Source organism: Chiroxiphia lanceolata, chromosome 16 (genome assembly GCF_009829145.1).
Source record: "Chiroxiphia lanceolata isolate bChiLan1 chromosome 16, bChiLan1.pri, whole genome shotgun sequence".
Classification (NCBI taxonomy): domain Eukaryota; kingdom Metazoa; phylum Chordata; class Aves; order Passeriformes; family Pipridae; genus Chiroxiphia; species Chiroxiphia lanceolata.
Window position 1 is genome coordinate 9,675,929 of NC_045652.1, and position 17,153 is coordinate 9,693,081.

Sequence of the window (17,153 nt, forward strand, 5' to 3'; positions counted from 1 at the left end):
CTCGCCCCCACTCTTCCCTTTAAAAATAGCATTGATTGCTGTTATTTCCCTTAATGCCTGTGGACTGTTGCCATTAGTTTGAACTTTAGTATGTGAAGCACATAAGGATGCAGTCTGTAAAAGTGTGCTTTGTTTTTTAAGAGGCTTCAGAGAGGTGATTCCTTTTGTACCCTGAGGTTTTAAGGATAAAGCATGTACGTCAAATGATTTATGCCTCTGGTCTGTTGAGCTGTATTCGGACTCCAGCAGATTTTGGAGTCACTTTTGCAGTGAGATTGGAGGCACTAGAGATCCAGAACATGTGCACTGATGAAATGCACAGGGATCATGTAACTATTTACAACCAGCCTCCAACAACCATTTTCTTTACAAGCCCTACATTAGAGATTGCAAAAACATCTGTCTGGTCACTTTTACTTTCTTAAATCAAATACTGTTAATAACTTTCCAAGTTATTGGAAGGGAAGTATGAAAAAGTAAAAAGAAAATATCCCTTTTGGACCATCAGGTTACCACTAAAAGCAGTTTTAAACCCTGGGATTTGACATTTCCCATTGCTCAAGGCTCATTGCCTTCTGCAGGCATGGTCTTGTCTTATTCTTCCCATTTTCAATCTTAATTCTTCTGACACTTGAAGTTACCTCTCCAGGTTGAAAAACTGTATTTTAGGTCGTCATAAGTTCTGGGGTTGTTCTGTAATCTATTCTTATCATTCTTCTTTGAGTGTTGATGTAAATTATGTGCACAATGGAATAACAAAAGTGCAGCTAACAGTAGTGAGTGCCTGCTTTAATTTAAATAAGTGTGACCTTGTATATGTCTGAGATAATTTTCAGATGAATGAGATGAATGCTCCTGATAGGGGTATCCATTGTCACGAGTCAAGGAACAGGAATCACCTTACATAATGTGTTTAACCTATTGTCAAATGACATGTGAATAGAGAAAGTGGGATATTCATTCAGCTTGTAATTTTCTTTGAGAATATATGAGATGAAAGAAATAGTATGAATGTAATTTAGTGTAATTGTATGAATGCATCATGCTCCAGTCATTTGAGGAATGTAGCTCTTGGAGTGATCTGGAAATATTTGTCAGTAGTTCTAGAATTCAATTACTTAATCTCCTGTCTGTAGATACCTCGTATGTAGCCTCCAGTAAAATGCTGAAAAAAGAAGAAATACCAAAGCAGTTGCTGTGGAGGGAGGAGGCTGTACATGGGAAGTACACCAAATAATATCTGGTTTATTTTTGCAAACTTGAATGAATCATTTGAGTCATTCAAGTAATTTAGTTTTCACCAACTCTCATTCTAGTGTGACGTGGGTCCAACCTCTGAGGTAGATTTTCAGGGATTCTGAAACTTTTCAGCTTTAAATGCCCATTTAAGTGTAAATCCACGAAACACCTTCAGTCATATTTTTCTTACATGTGTAAAGCATAACTTTTAAACCAACTGGATTGTTTACTATTTCTGGTTCTGCATATATGAAATTTGCAAGAGGAAGTTTTAACCATGATTCTTAAATTTGAAAGGAATGTGGTCCAGATATAAATTCTATGTGAATTCTCAAGCTGTAGCTTGAAACTTTTGGTCCTGAGTTCAACCTTTGCAGTTTAGTTCCATTTCTAAAAATGTCCATTCACTGATGCAAAAAGAAAGACTTTTTTTTGAAGAAAGAAATTCTCATAGACTGATTTCTGAAATGATAGATACCTGGGTCTGTTAAATATGATACAATCACTCATAAACAGACAAGATACTTCAACCTCCAAATAACTTTCTCCATAGTTTTAAAATTACTTGCAGCAAGTGTCAGAAAGCCTATAGAATCAATAATATTCCTGCTTTAATTCTGAAGTAAAAAGCTCACTATTTTTGAAAGTATCCTAATAAAAGTGCCAAAACCAAGGTATATGTAGGATAATAATGGTTTTTGAGTAGAAAATAAAGCTACTTCTGTCAAGACAAGCTCCTCTAGCTAAGCTGGAAACAAAAATATATGCTGAAAACAACTTCTATTCAATATTTGATCTACTATATTCTGTTCTTGAACTATGGTCTTCAACTCCCGAGTGGTAAAATCCCTAAAGGGGATCCTTGTTACAGGAATTGTAACTTTAGTCTGTGTGTTTACACTGTGTAGCCCAGTGCAGTCCTGCTCCATGACTGTGGGTTATAAGCACTATAAATAATCCTCACTTGCAGCAGGCTCTCAAATATAGATGTGTTTGAAATGAACTGAGATGTTTTTCAGCCGTGTCTGTGTGTTCTTGCACAGCCCCTCACACGGAGTAAACACCAGAAACACAGACAACTCCTTCGGTTGGACAATTGCAGGAGCATGAAGCAAGAATTGGGTCACCATCCATGGGCTGATCCAGTGCTGATATTGCTAAATAAAGCAGGGCCTTCAATTCTTCTGGCAGAGCTGCTTTTCAAGGGGATAATATATATTCCAAGGATATATGGCTTTCAAATGCTAACTGACAGTAAATTGACTGTGAGAGATGGTTTTTCTGAGCACAGAGCCTGGACCCAAACTGATTTACAGGTGCCCAGTGAGGTGGGACTTAATTCCCTGCTCCTCCATTTGCTGAGATCAGGAGATGGTCAAAACTTGTCCCTGCTCCAGTCCAGCCTGTGTGCTTGGGCTTCTTTTCTATGGAAACTGGAGCGTGATGAGGGGCTGATGTGTGTTTGGGGATTGTCCAAATGTGGAGTTCATGTCTCCAGGGCACGCACCCGGACTCAGGAACATTCCTTTGACCCTCATTAGGCGTTGCCAACAACACTGACAATAATTAGAATGAGGACTATGGAAAAGTGAGCTGAATGAATATGGAAATTGCTCCTAGAGACATAACGGCATCGGATATGAAAGAATTAAGTCTTTACAAAGAGGAATCCGTTGAGCATTGGAGAGCTAAGCCTGGTTTAATCAATTGGTGCATCAATGAAGTGATTCCACTGTTCAAATATTTGAAGAATCAGTGGGATGAAAAGACAGAAGCGAGCATTGTTCTTCCTGTACAGAGCTGCATTTGTGCTGCAGCTCCTGAGTGATATCAGTGTCCAGATAGTCCAGTGGTTTCAAGCTTTATTGTATAGCAAGAACAACCCAGACAGAAAATAGGAGTTCTTATTTTTCATTTATGGGCAAACCACGTTATATTCACTATGGATTTTATTACCAGCTTGCTGCAGTCAGGTGTAAAGTAAATAACTTCAGATCTGTTGCTCTGAATGAAAAATTAAATTTCTTGCATTCTAGTCATAAAGTCACTTAACAGTCTTTCCTTGAATTGTGATGGCCTCAGTCTGAGCTCAATTATAGCACTGATTGCACTTTGCTAAAAAGGATACATTTAAAAAGGAATTTTACTACACTGGACTACTAAACTTTAGGAGGAAAAGGGTAGGTGAATTTCTAGGCAGGAGGCCTGTCTCCTTCTGAACAAGAATTCTGGTCTGGCTGAGCCTGGTTAGCTGGGAGAGCAGAAAATGTCCTGAATCTGGTAAGAAATTGAACCTGAGCTCTGCTCACACAGGACCAGGTACATGGGGAGGTGCTCGACTGCACCTCTGGTTCTCTGAGACAACTCACAGAGTAGCTTTATAGTACAGAGACAAGAAGTAGGTGAACAAAACTCTTGAGATTCTTGGATCAGTCTCACAACTTTTGAAGGATTTGACTTATTATTTTTTGACTTTTGCATTTGGATATACCATACAGTGTCCTCTAGATTTGAAAATCCAGACACTGAGAGTAGAAGGTGTCTTGCTGATTCCTGAATTCTCCCTATTGGCTTGTCCCTTTCTGAGTAGAGGTGGATGAAAACAGATATTAAGCAGAATAAATGCTTAAGTGCTTTGCTGAATTTGAAAAGAATTTGCAAGTGCACTGTGTGTCCTACACAACGCTGAGCTGGGCTGTACAAGCTGGATTTCTGGGCAAAACTGGGCATGTAGAATTTTTTCTGAAAAGTTAATGACTTCTGTGGACAATGTGATGTTACTGAAATTTGATTATCAAATGAAATGTGAATCCTTTACTAAGAAATGGTCCAAGGCTGTTATCTCAGAATATCATGGCAAGGTAATTTCAGAATACCAAATTCCAGCTATTCCCTGAGAGTTGCAGTTATATAAATCCTCTCTGAACAGCCACGTTGAAAAATGCATGTTAATCAGTGCAGATCTTGCCCATCACCTAACCTTATAATTGATGGTGCCATCAACAGCAGAGACAGTCATTTAAATTATGAATGCTTCTGGTTATGAATGATGGAAATTTTTTTGGCATAGGCATTAAAATGTGTGCATTATTAGAACGAGTAGAAGAGTTCCAGTCATGCTTTGGAGAAAAGTACAAAGTGACAAGGTTTAACATTCCTGAATATTTGGGTAATAAGCATATTTTTCTATTAAATATGTAGATAGTACAAAACAGAGAGAGAAGCATCCGTTGAGTAATGCTCGAAAGTTGTTCTAAGCCTTGTTGAAATTGATATGTAAGGACACCACTTTTAAATTCAGATGTCTATAAGCAGCTATGGCAGTGCCTTTATGGGTGCAAGCACCTGAAATGATCAGCCTAATCCTTGTCAGTTTGTTCCCTTTTGACAGAGCCAGTCCAGAGAGGTTTCCGGGCAATGACTCTGATGGATCTGAGGGAGAGACTCCCTGCACTGGGGTGACCTGCTGCTCCGGGGCATTTGCCTGAACATCTTCTGTAACCACCTTTATTTGCAGAATATGTTTCTGTTTAGACCCTGATTATATGGACAGCACAGTGTTATTAATAAACCAAAAACATGGAAACTTCTCTTTGCTGATATGGTCAGCAGGTCATCTTTCCAAAAGGAGGATTTCCTTTGAGTGAGTGGAATTGGATTTCACCCAGTTTTAAAACTGGGAGTATGAAAAACACAACCTGATAATCAGGCATCGCTTTCACTGTATCTTGATGTCCTAATTCTGCCACTTCTTCAGCAATCCCCTGGAGTTTTCCAAGGAAAGCTGCATAAACAACAACAATGGCAAAAATAGCAAGGCTGCTGTTAGAGAAACAGACCCAGCCAGTAAAAAGGAAAATGAAGGTACAATCTTTAGAGGTTAAAATGCTGCAACTCCCTTCCCATGACAGGAACATCCATAAACCTCCTGGAGGCTGCACTCTGTGGAGTATCCCCTGCGTAGGGATATTGCCAGGGAGGTGGGATTTGGGATGGCTGCCTTGGGAGTGAAGCCATGGTGCTCTGGCCCTTGTCATCTCAGCTTCCCCAGCAAGCCCAGTTTGAGCCTGTGGCACTGGGGGCACTCTCAGCTATCTCTGGGCAGTGCAGAGCCCTTTTTCAGCCTCTCGGGGGGAAAAACAGCCCAAAATTCAGCTTCCTCAACAGAGCAAAATCTGTTTTGAGATACTGTCTCATGACTGGGGAGAGTCTGAGATTTTTCCTGCTTATTTGAAGAATTCTGGGTGAACCCTGTCGAAATAGAGCAGCTGTTTGTTTTCCTGAAGGATCTTCCATCCCTCCCAGTGCGAGCAGAGCCCGCAGCCCAGTTCCTACAACAGATTTACAGCCCTGCCATGAGCAGCAGGACTGAGACTGAGTATCCCAACCTGCTTGCTTGGCACGACATGGGCTTGATGTAAGAAATTCAGAACTGAGAAAATAGCGCTACTAAACTCTCTGTTTGTGTCCAGGGAATGCTGAACACATGCAGAGCAGATGGGAGAGATTAAAAAAACATGGAATTATAGATGAGAAATGTTCACAATTAAAGCAACAAACGAGATTTCTATGTAGTTTCCTTTCTGATCGTTTTGAAGAGTGTGAGGGGTGAAAAAGGCTTAACATAGAAAAATTATTGTGGACTTCATTTAGAATCAAATTAATTTGACTCAAAGAATACTTTTCAAAATGATCTTTGTTTCCCTGAACTCCAGCCTAGCAAAGGTAAATCAGTATGTTTAACTCCACCACTTAATTTAGGACCTTTTTAAGTTGTCTGATGAATTCGATAATTCAGCTTGTCCTCTACTGTTTCAGCTAGTAAGGAAATTCCAGTTAGGAATTGCTAGATCAGATATCCTGTGTCTCAGCTAACCCAAAATCCCCATGATGGTTTTAGCAACATTCTTAAGAGAACCAGGCAGACTTGTTTGTCTGATGATGGCAGAGCATTTAATTTAAAAGAAAATAGCATCAGTATTGGAAAGCTCAGATTTAAAGAATGATGTCTCAAATATTCTTTATTTCTACTGTTATTAGTGTAGTTCTTTAATAACAATGAATTCAACAGAAAATAAAAAAGGCTTAATAGATCCCACTTGTTGGTGGGAAATTCTGTTCCACCAAAATTGTGAAGTAAAAAGTCTTTCTAGGACCCTGCAATGCTTTTTTCCAAAACTCTAGTCTCAGGGGACCATGTGTATTCCTCCCACTGTGCTTCTACTGAGCAAAGCTGAATAATACTGCAGCAAGGACTTGTGCTTGTGCTGCTGCTCACAACACTCGTGGTGTGATCTTGGTGTGAAAGCAGAGGTACAAAATTTAAGAAGACCATGAATTTCACTCCAGCCCCGGGGTTTTCTAAAAGCACAGGATCTCAGTGAGCTAAACAGACCCAGTTTGTGTCAAGACTGTTTTTATGGATCCCTGGCAGGGTGTAAAATTACAGCCTGGTCAATGCAGATAAAGCTGACACATGTTTCCAAGCATAGCGAGAATTTAGGGCTATATTTAACAAAAACACTGAGTTCTGTGTTTGGGAAATACACTCTGCCTCCATACCCAGAAGAGTCACTGGCATCCAAATTCTCTCCTGTTGATTACATCCCACATACTGGTTTCAAATTGTATCAGATTGTGCCTATTTGGGGAAAGACGTATGGCTTTGAGGTAAAAGATAGTTTCTTTAAATGCATTCAGTTGTAATTCTCAAGGACTTAGTCTCTTTTCTTCATGGTGCTGGTAGAAGTGCAGCATCGGATTTCCTTTCATGCAGTGGAAACTGTGCAGTCTTGACGAGCTTGAGAGGTGGGGCATATTTTCTGATGTTGCCTAAAGCACATCTGTGCAAGAGAGTTAGTGTGGACAAAACACCTATTTTGGCCTTTATCTCACAGTTGATAACATCAGACTTCTAGAGTTAGGTTTTTGAGGGAGCTGTAGACTGAGTTCTGAGTTTTAAAAATCTATCTGTAAATATCATAGTAGAACTGCTGGGGGAAAACGTGGACAAAATGACTCTTCTTTACACTGAAATTTAGGCCCCCTCCCCAGAGAAAGGTACTGCACTGCCTGTATTGTATCGACTTCAAAACATTTGCAATTAGTGTTCTAAAGTCCATTTCTTTGAACCATACTGTGACAAGAGCCTTTCCCTGGTGGTAACACCTGTCTCTGTTCTGGGGAACGCTGAGCACTTTCCAGATCTTTCTGAGATATTTTGCATCCCTGGACATCTCTGCAGGCAATGTCTGCTTGGTGGTGAATGGCATTGTAAACTCTGCAGCTGTGAAGTTACAGGAAACAGGAGTCCTGGCAAATTTCTAAATAAAGCTCTGGTAAGGACTGAGGAGGAATTTAAAGAATACAGACTGTGGAATCAATCTCTTCATGTGTTTTGATTAGGGTAAAGTGCCTATATAATAGTTTTCCTTATTGCATCAGTAAGTATGACAACACTGAAATTTATTACGTGCTCCTATTTATGTTATTTTTCTGTGCTTTTCATTCCCATTAAACTTTCGAGTTTCTCAGGATTGTGATTGTGGCCTCTCAACTTTTTATTTGTATTTAAATCCTCCCAGCTTAGGAACTTAAAAAGAAAAGATCTTTTGCATTTGAAAAATCCTTGGAAAGGACTTTTCTCTGTGCATAGAAAGTCAGGGTCTGTATGTGTGTTGTAGCTATGTCAGACTTTTCTTTATGATTTTTGTGTTTATAGCTTTATAAGAAGAAGAATTGCTCAGAGAATTGCACTGGTGGTTTTATCCTGCATTAAGGAATCTCTCCGACCAGAAAGAGATTTTCTGGGCAAATGAATTGAGTTGAATAAATACAATACACAGACAACACAGTGTTCCTGGGTTCAAGACAAGGAAATTCCATGGCTTTCTGCTTGGAATGGAGAAGATTTAATCTTGCAAGCAGGGCCATAATTTATAATTTGTAGGGACAAACGCATGATATTTATAAATGCCTCCTATACGAGACTTCCTGTTCCCATTGAAATCAATGGCAAAATTCCCATTGACTTGAGTGCCAACAGGACCTGAACTGCAATAAGACAAATGTTTCCCATTAAAATTGTGTTATAATTAGCATTTGGAAACTGCTTAGCAAGGTGGACCTGATAGCTACAGAAGCTATGGATCATTAGTATGAATTGAATCTTTCTTTCTCTACTGCTTTCATTTAAAATCAAGTAGTGTCTTTGTTTTCACCAAAATCTGTAAATTTTCCATGCTGTACCTCATCATGGTTAAAGCCATCAGGGTGTTATTAGTGAAGCCTACTTTGTGGGCTTGGTGAAAACACATGGAAGTTTCTGTTAAGGTGATGTGGTTATTCCCAGTCATATTCCTCAGAATATTACCCATATTCTTCAATTTCCTTCCCAGTCAAATGAGGAACATTTCAATGTCTGGTCAAAGCAAGATGGTAATTGTCAGTATGAGGAGGAAGCAGGCACTCCTGAGGCAGCAGTGGCTGCAGGATCCCCAGGAATAGCAGCAGGTTGGTATTTAGTTGGATAGTTCACATGGCTGAGTTTAGGAGTAAGGACTTACCCTAGTAGGGATCATCACTGGACCCCACTACTGTACAGTCTGAAGTTCTGCCTCCAGGGAATCCAGGAGGGACTATCTAATTCTGATGTTGATGTTGAGCCTCCCTGTGGCCCTGGACAGTTGTTATTTACTGTGTGCTGTGTGTCACTACCTCCCTGTGCAGTCTGCCTCAGGCATTTAAGTGCTGGGCTTTGTCCTTAAAAAAGGGTCAAAGAAAGAGGTCAAAGCTGAAAGGGAAAACTGTGGTGTTGTCTCAGTATATGTTGAATAGATTCTTGTGCTACAAACTGCTTCACTACAAGAGAGATGATTCTAGGAATCAGATCCTACTCAGGGAAAGTATATCACAAAGTTGTTCCTACATGTTACTTAAAATGCTGTTTCCCTATAAGTAAAACTTGGTTAATCTCTTTAATGATTAAAAAGACTAAAACAACTCGATAGTTACTCTTAATTATTTCTGGAGACAAAAAATTAAACATAGGTCAGTAGTTTTGCGTTGTTTTGGTGTTTTTCTTTTGTTTTGCTTTGTTTAGTTTTTAGTTTTTCTATAGTTTCTTCAGTTTGGTAAAAACAGAATTTGGGTTACATTAGTCTTGAGTTCTTGCTTATCCCTATATTGACAAAGTTTGTACTGAAAATCAACTGAAATTTTGCCACATTAAGGGTTGCTTTGTGGTAGATTTGGTCCATGTACAAATTTTTCCCAGTAATCAAGATGGTAATTTAATTTTAAACTGAAATAGTCCCATCTGATCTGCTGTGCAAGCCAATAATAAATGGCAAAATATTCAATTCAGAAGAAAGAAATTATGGGTATTTTTTCTGTACTTCATTTTGTGCTGTATGGTTCATCTTGGGTTGGGGACTGAAACAAATATTGTTATGGAGAGCAAAGAAACAGTGCAAATATATTTATGTATTTCTAATTTTGTCTTGGGTGTTGAATTGCCCTGGGTTCAGTTGCATAATGATAAGCAAAGCAACTGGACACAATCCAGTGCAAAGTGATGCATGAAACCAGCACTTTTCCCCCCTAGTGTGTGAAAATTTGTATCAGCAAGAAACAGATAGTCTAACTTGTATGTAGCTGGAGAACTGCCTGCATTTTGATACCTACATTCTTTTAAAATGAATCATTCTTCAGCGCAGACACAAGATCCTCAGCTTGCTGGAGCTCAGCAGTGACTTGCTGACACCACGTTAACCCTCCATCCTCCCTCCCGCTGGGCACTAACGTGGCCCCCTGCGGGCAAGGCTGGGGGAAGGTGGTTATTGTGTGGGATTAGAGCCCAATACTCTACTTCACAAACCCACATTGGAGCCAGGGTTAGAGCCAGGGTTAGGGCTGAGCTCTGCTGCCTTCTTGTCACAAACCCAGTGCTCGAAGCTCCTCATCGCTGGTCCTTCGCTGTGTGATGCCCTGGGGTGGCCTGGCTGTAAAACCCACCGACCTGGGCAGCCCCTTTCTGCCCAGACATGGGGCAAAGTGCTGCCTTTTTAAGGAAAAGGCCAGTCAGAGCTTTTCTACTGCAAATCAGATATATTAGTTGCTGAAGGCTCAACAATTACCATAAAAATAAACTCTTATGGTAATGATTTTATTCTCTAAGCATCTTTTACCCTGAAAACCTGGTATGTGACTTTCTGGTAACTCTGTAACAAGAAACACTCATGAAAAAAGGCCTTTGGTGTTTAAAGGATTTTGCATTTTTTAATAAATAACTTATTTTAAACACAACCCTCCAGCATCAGATAGAGAGTAATCAGAGAATAATTTCTCTGTTTTGCCTTTACTTTTAAAAAAATAAAAAATGTAAAGTTTGCTGGCTTTAGGCAACTGCCCAACATTTGCTTTTATATGTCGTAGAATAATCATACTTGTGTGAAAGAAAGAGGGGAAGGTTCAATTCTAGAATGAAGCTCCTATTTGATTCTGGTTTTGTGTTGCCTTTTCCAGATCCACATCTAGTCCCTGGCAGGTAGGTTTTGTACTAGGATTTGGAGCACTGCAAGGACAAGTATTTAAATAAGACAGATTAGTCTCAGGAGTGGGGAATGTTTTAAGTAATGTTACAGACTAAGCCAGTGTAAAAATGTGGATAAAGATCATGCAGACTTGGCCTCTTGCACAATCAGTCAGTCAGCAACTCTACACTGGGTTTTTTCACCCTATGCCTCCTTTAAATAAGGTACAAACATATAAACACATTGCAGATTTCTCTTATTTTGGTAGGTGAAGATCTGGAGCCTAATTGCAAGTAGAAGTAGCAGTTTACGGCTGGCTTAGAGACCTCCCAAAGCTGAACAGGCAGTGGCAAAGTGAGCACATCTTTCCCTACCATGAGAAACACCACTGAGCTCTGAGTGTGCAGCAAACGTTTGTGAAACTGCTGGGATTTATTGGTCATTTGGATTGTTTTGATTGACAAAAGGGCAACTGAAAAAAAGGTAAGTCATGATGGATATGGGAGTGCATCTCTGTGATCTCTGAACAGCATTTAAAGGTTCCTGATTTGTTCCCAGGTCGCTGAAGCAGCGAGGTAGGAACTGAGGTCTTCCAGCTTTTTGTAGTAGATGCTCAGTACTTCACTTTTGGATGAGATATAACCTAAACTGTGCTGTTGGAGCAGTCAGCTGGGGAGTATTCTGCTCTTAGAGTGGGCAAAGGAATGCTGTGTGTTGGATAATCGTTGATGGAACAGCAGAGGGATGAAGCTGGGCAAACTGCTTGCTCTAGCTAAAACTGAAGCAGAAGGGTAGACATCATCTCCTTGAGGCATCCAGCAGTGGCTCAGGGCTGTCCCCAGGGTGAGTGCCACCAGAGGCTTTGCAGTGGGTCTGCTGTTGTGGTGCTCCTGGAGGGTGATGTGGAGCAATGACAGCAGATTTTTATTTATCCCAAATGTGCATCTTGCGCTCCGTGACAAGTTCTGGGTATGTAACACTCAACAGCCATGGAACCAGTCTTTTCAAAGGATGTGGCCACCGGGTGCAGACTCATTGAATTCTACACCCACTTGGCAGTCAATCCTTGCAGATTAGGCTATTTTTTGAGTCCTCCATGATCTTGGAGCAGGCAAGATTTGCCTAGGAAGAAATGTCATAAGAATAGGATGGAAAAGATGAGTGCATTCTGTTGCTTAAGGGCTGGTTCTGGAAGAACAGGAGGGATAATGCACTAATCAAATTCTGACAAGGTATTAAGGAGAAAAGATGGGAAAGCATTTTTGAACTGCCTGCACTAAAGCTGGATGCCTGAAAAATAAAGCACTTCTTATGCATAAACATAACTTCGATTTAGTTGGCATTACCCCGGGATAAGTCATACAACTATAGCAGCCATAAACGTCAGTGCAGGCAAGAATGGGCCTCACACATGCTGGTGATGCCAAGAAATCAGAGAGACCACCTGTTCTAAGATGAAATACAATATAAATAAATACAGATACCTCATCTTGCCCAGCTGGGATCAGCACAGGTAGCTCATGTGGCATGTGACCATGTGGACATGATTATGTGATTAAAGTATCCATGGCCTGACCTGCTTGTATAGCAGAAAGATAAGTAACAGGCTGTAGTAGTGAACTGTTTAGGGAAAATGTTCCACTGTGATCAGTGAGGTCTAGTTGTCTTTCGTTCCCTGTGATGTTGATGTAAATGTAAGTTCTTCAAACAGGAGATTTTCAGGCAGCAGGGAAGGACAGGTGATCCATCTCTGAACTGCACTCTGCAGTGGGGCTCTGCTGCAGCCACAAGGGCAAAGATGGGGATATCAAAGCCTTGTCAGTCAGGGCTTGGCTTGCTGAGTCCTCTTCCTTTGTGTTTTCCGAGAGACAAAACAGCCAAAGCAGAGCATGGAGATTGAAGAGAAATACACAGGCAGGGAATGACCAAGAGAAAGAAAAATAGCAAGAATGAAAATGCGAACAAGATCTTGTCGTGTACTGCAGATCTGAGGTGATCCTACCTTTTTCCTTTTGGCTGCCATTGTCTGAATCTGGCAGGAAGAACAGGACAAATCTTGCTAAGCCTGCAAACACAGTTTCAAGCTCTGGTAGGATTAACATCAGAGTGTTAAGATGTTTCTAGGCTCTCTGAATTTTCTTTCTCTTAATATGTTTCCTTAATATGTTTGTTACACTTCATAAGACCTATTAAAATGTAAAGCTGTTAGAGGTGGAGGATTTGCAAACATTGATGTAGGAAATACTTGCTCAAGGACCAAATGTGTGCAGTCCTCGCCCAGCTTGGCTCCTGGCCCCTGGCCTGTTCCTAGCCCAGCTCTGCATCCCTTCGGAGCGCCCAGCGCCGCATCCCGCCGGGAATGGCCGCATCCCGCTGCAGGGAGGCTGCTGAGCGCCACCTTGTGTCTACCGGGCTGCGGACACAGTCCCGGGGTTTTTGGTAAGGGATGGTGATGGATCGTTCCTCGGTGCCGGGAGGCAGCAGGATCGGGCAGCGGAGTGAGGTGCTGAGCTCACTCCCTTCCCGCAGGACATCGCGACCCCCGGAGCTGCGGGCTCTGCACTGGACGTGCGAGCTGCACAGGCAAGCTGAGGCCACGAGGAGGTAAAAAATCAAGCCTGAAAAACATCTTTTATGTGGAAAGCTGCTCCTCTGACACTGCTGAGTTAGCTGGGAGGATGGATATGAGGATTTGTCGATAGGTCACTAAATCCTGCTCTGCAGTGCAAAAATCGAGAAATAAAATGCCAGTAGCTGTATTGGAGAAGTTTCCAGTGCTGCTCCATGCAGCTACTCTGCTGTTTTTGTCCCCTCCATCTGTGTCTCCTCTGGTTCCCTCAGGTGAGCACAGAGCTGCTCTGACATAACCCAAACCCTTTTCATCCTGCCAGGGTGTCTTGTACATGATCCTTCATCCCACTGCCATCTTTCCTAGTGCATTTGTCCACAATGGAGGTTCAGTTCTCCAGAAAGATTTTTTCCCTTTAGTCTTGGTTCATCAAGCTGTGAAAAGCTCCCATTGGCATCACTACCTAAATCATATCCAGCCATGCTAAACCTTTTGTAGATGCCTTCTATTATGTAGAAACCTCAGACACTGGATCTTCAAATGAATAAAGTACCCAATTTCAAACAAAGCAGTCCTTTGGGATTTGAAATGTCCTGCAGTGCTATATCCACTGGGATACAGGAGTGTCTAAGTGCACAGTCAGGGCCTATTGGAATTGTGCTTATTCGAAGAGAATAAACCAGCTTATCCTGACAGGCTACAAGTTACACAGGATTTTGTGATTAAATCAGAATAATTCAAACCAATTTCACATGTTCAAAACTCCAGAAAAATAAGAGAGGATTTCATGTGGTAGACAACCTGAGTGGGCTATGTGAGAGCTCTAGAGACAGATCATGATATCATTGCTTAAAAGGAGCATAACAGAGAGAGTTCAAACCGTGGCAGATGTGTTGCTATTATGTTACTAATACTGTTTCCACAAATACAGAAATACAAGAAAGGATTACATTTGACCAGGTAGTTCACAGTGGGATATGAGCTTTTTTCAGTTTGACATGGAAACAAATAAAATAAACACAACATTGGCAATTACTTTGCTTCCTGTTGAGAACATGTTATGTAACTATTCTGGCTTTCTTTCCTCGTAAAATAGGGTGGGGAGGATGATAACTGTGAAGAAAAGAATAATACAAACATTCAGCCACCCTGCAGTAGTTCAGAGAATCACCTTTGGCAGGTACAGGAGTGGAGTCCTTGAACTCACATGGCATCACAGCAGAAGTTCTTTATCACATGCCATACTGTGATAAAAGAGAGCAGAATCAATAACACAGAGAATGTGACTGAACAGCTGATGCTGAACAGAAGTCTTAGGAGGCAAAGGGTATTTGGGAGGAATATAATAAGCAATCCAAGTTTCTTCAGTAACCCATGTCCAAATTCAGTTATCAAGGGTGGACCTACAGGATGAGTAAGAATAAAATAATCAGGCACTTAGGGAATGAAAATTCCACCATAAGATTGTAGAGAATAAAATGTAAACCAGTGATTGGTTTAGGCAATGGAAGAGAGTGCATTTTGTTTGGAAAGGGAGAGCCAGACTGCGCTACTGGTGATGTGCTACTGCACTGGAGCCAGTGCAGGAGAAGGGGGCTGGAGAGGAGGAGCTGGTCCAGCAAGGTCCCATCTCCAATCCACACCTCACTACACCCTGCTACAAATCTCATTCCAGCTGTGTGGGATGAGAAATCCCTCATTCAGCTGTGTCTCAGCCCACGCACCCTGCACTTCCCAGGCACATTTCTTTTTTTTGGAGGTGAAACTGAACAATTGCCAAAGGTCCAGTGTTTCAGAGAGATGTAAAAAACCCTCACAAACTCAGTTGTGCAGCAATGAGGATGTGCTGGGAAGAGCCCACTGGTTCCCTGCTGGTGGAACATTTTGGCAGTCTGAAAGCTCTGTGAAGCTTGGGATCCATACACAAGAAAAACAGTGATCTAGTCTTGTTTCATGCCCCTTTTGGTATATCCAAAACATTTATTGATCACAGGCTCATTTTCTTAGTTTACAAGTCTTCCATGGGTGTATCAAGTTCTATATTAAGACTGTTTAGGTTCCTTGCCTTACTGCTGACTTTGCAAGACCATACTGATGTGTGATCTCCTTCAGTAGTTAGAAATGCTTTCTTTAGTTTTCAGTTTAAACACACTGTTGATCAGATTACAAAAATTTGATCTCACATCAGGTTAATCTTTAGCTTATTTCCTTTTTCATGTACTTATCTTAAAATCCATTTATAAAGGACTTGCATATTGTTCCTCCACTGTCACACAGAACGAGTCATGTTCTTTTTATCTCTCCCTAAGAATGTTAATTCCGTAATTGCTCTAATAGCCAGTCTGCACTGATGCCAGTTTAAGCTAATCTTTTTCAACACTCTTGACAGGAATTGTATAAATATTTCACACAAAATCTTACCAGTGCCTTGTCTAAAAGTGCCAATATTTCCTTCTCTACTAAAAATCCCACCTAACCCATGTGACCATTACATTATCTGTTTCCACAGCTGTGTTGTACTGGCAGATCTGGCACACTGTCAGTCCATCAGAACATTCGGATCTTTTTCCTTCTCTGTTGCTTCCAGCTGATAAATCTCAAGAACATGACTTTGCAGTTCACATTATTAAATTTCTATCACTGCAGGCAAGAAGGTCATCTTATTCCAGTTGGGGATCTGGCCCTCCTCAGTATGGGCAATATCTTCCAGCTTTGCATCACGTGCACAGTTTTTGAGGCTGGGCCTGATCATTATTCCCAGTTCATGGAAGTGTAGATTAAATGATATTTCTCCAAAGACTGAACCCTGAGGAACACTGTCAGGTAATTTGCTCCATTCTTATAACTCCTTTTTTACTATAACCTCTTGCTCCTTGTTCACGTTGCTTTTGTATTAATCCCTATCACCTCCACTTTCAGGAATGATTTCCTGCAGAGCACTGTATCAAACAATCTGTTTCAACTCCAACATGCTGAGTTCACTGCATTATTTCCTTCTAGAGAGACAATTATCTTACTCAGAATACACCAGCTCAGCCTGACATCCTCTGCTCTGGTAAACCATGCATGTTTTCTCACATTCTGTTTGCCTCCCTACAACTAATTGTTCTTTTTTCAAAGCTTGTTCTAAGACCTGGCATTACACTGAATTTTAAAAATACATTTTAGAATATGTATACTTTCTAAAAATACTTTTAGAATATAAACATTATATTTGCTGTGCTGAAGTCCTAGGCAATCTTTTATTGAAATTCATTAAACACTGGCTGCTTTTGCTTGTAAATTCATATACCACTTATTTCAATATGCTAGGGAAGAGATTATATGTATTCCTCAATGTTTTTTTACATTAAGAAATGTAGTTTGTTCCTCACAAGATATTGTAATTTCTATTACATTACTATTTCCTTTGTATATCATTCCCATCTGTCATTAGCCTTACGTAAGTCACAGCGAAGGACATCTTTGTTCATTCTTGAGCAGCATCATCTCTTGTTAGTTAATTGATTACTAAAGAAAACCACTTTATACCCTCCCAACATCTTTGATCAAGCTCTGCCATCACTGGTGGCATTTATTTTCTTCTTTAGATCTGGGGCATTAAAGTCTTCCATAAACAAGGAATTGCATTTATTATTTTCCTGTAATTTTACATCCCTTTTAATTTATATCCAAGCTTGACTAGAGAAAGAGGATATAAAAGATCCTCAGCACTATCCTTCTGGAGCAGTTTGTGTCTGAGTAACTTCCACCCAAAGAGAATGTATTTGGTTGCTGTGATCAGATTTCTTTGCACTCAGCCATTTCCTTCA

The 17,153-nt window shown here is 40.7% G+C and overlaps 1 long non-coding RNA gene across 2 annotated transcripts; it reads left to right on the forward strand.

Annotated features, from left to right (window-relative positions):
* The first annotated feature begins 8,645 nt into the window (after positions 1-8,645).
* On the forward strand, positions 8,646-16,388 carry LOC116794629. 2 transcript variants are annotated; one of them, XR_004359832.1, is made up of 4 exons: positions 8,646-8,751; positions 11,041-11,255; positions 15,988-16,164; positions 16,261-16,388. It is a non-coding gene; the product is annotated as an uncharacterized LOC116794629 (long non-coding RNA). The 2 variants fall into 2 exon arrangements; XR_004359831.1 differs by lacking the exon at positions 8,646-8,751 and having other exon boundaries at positions 10,955-11,255.
* Positions 16,389-17,153: the final 765 nt, after the last annotated feature.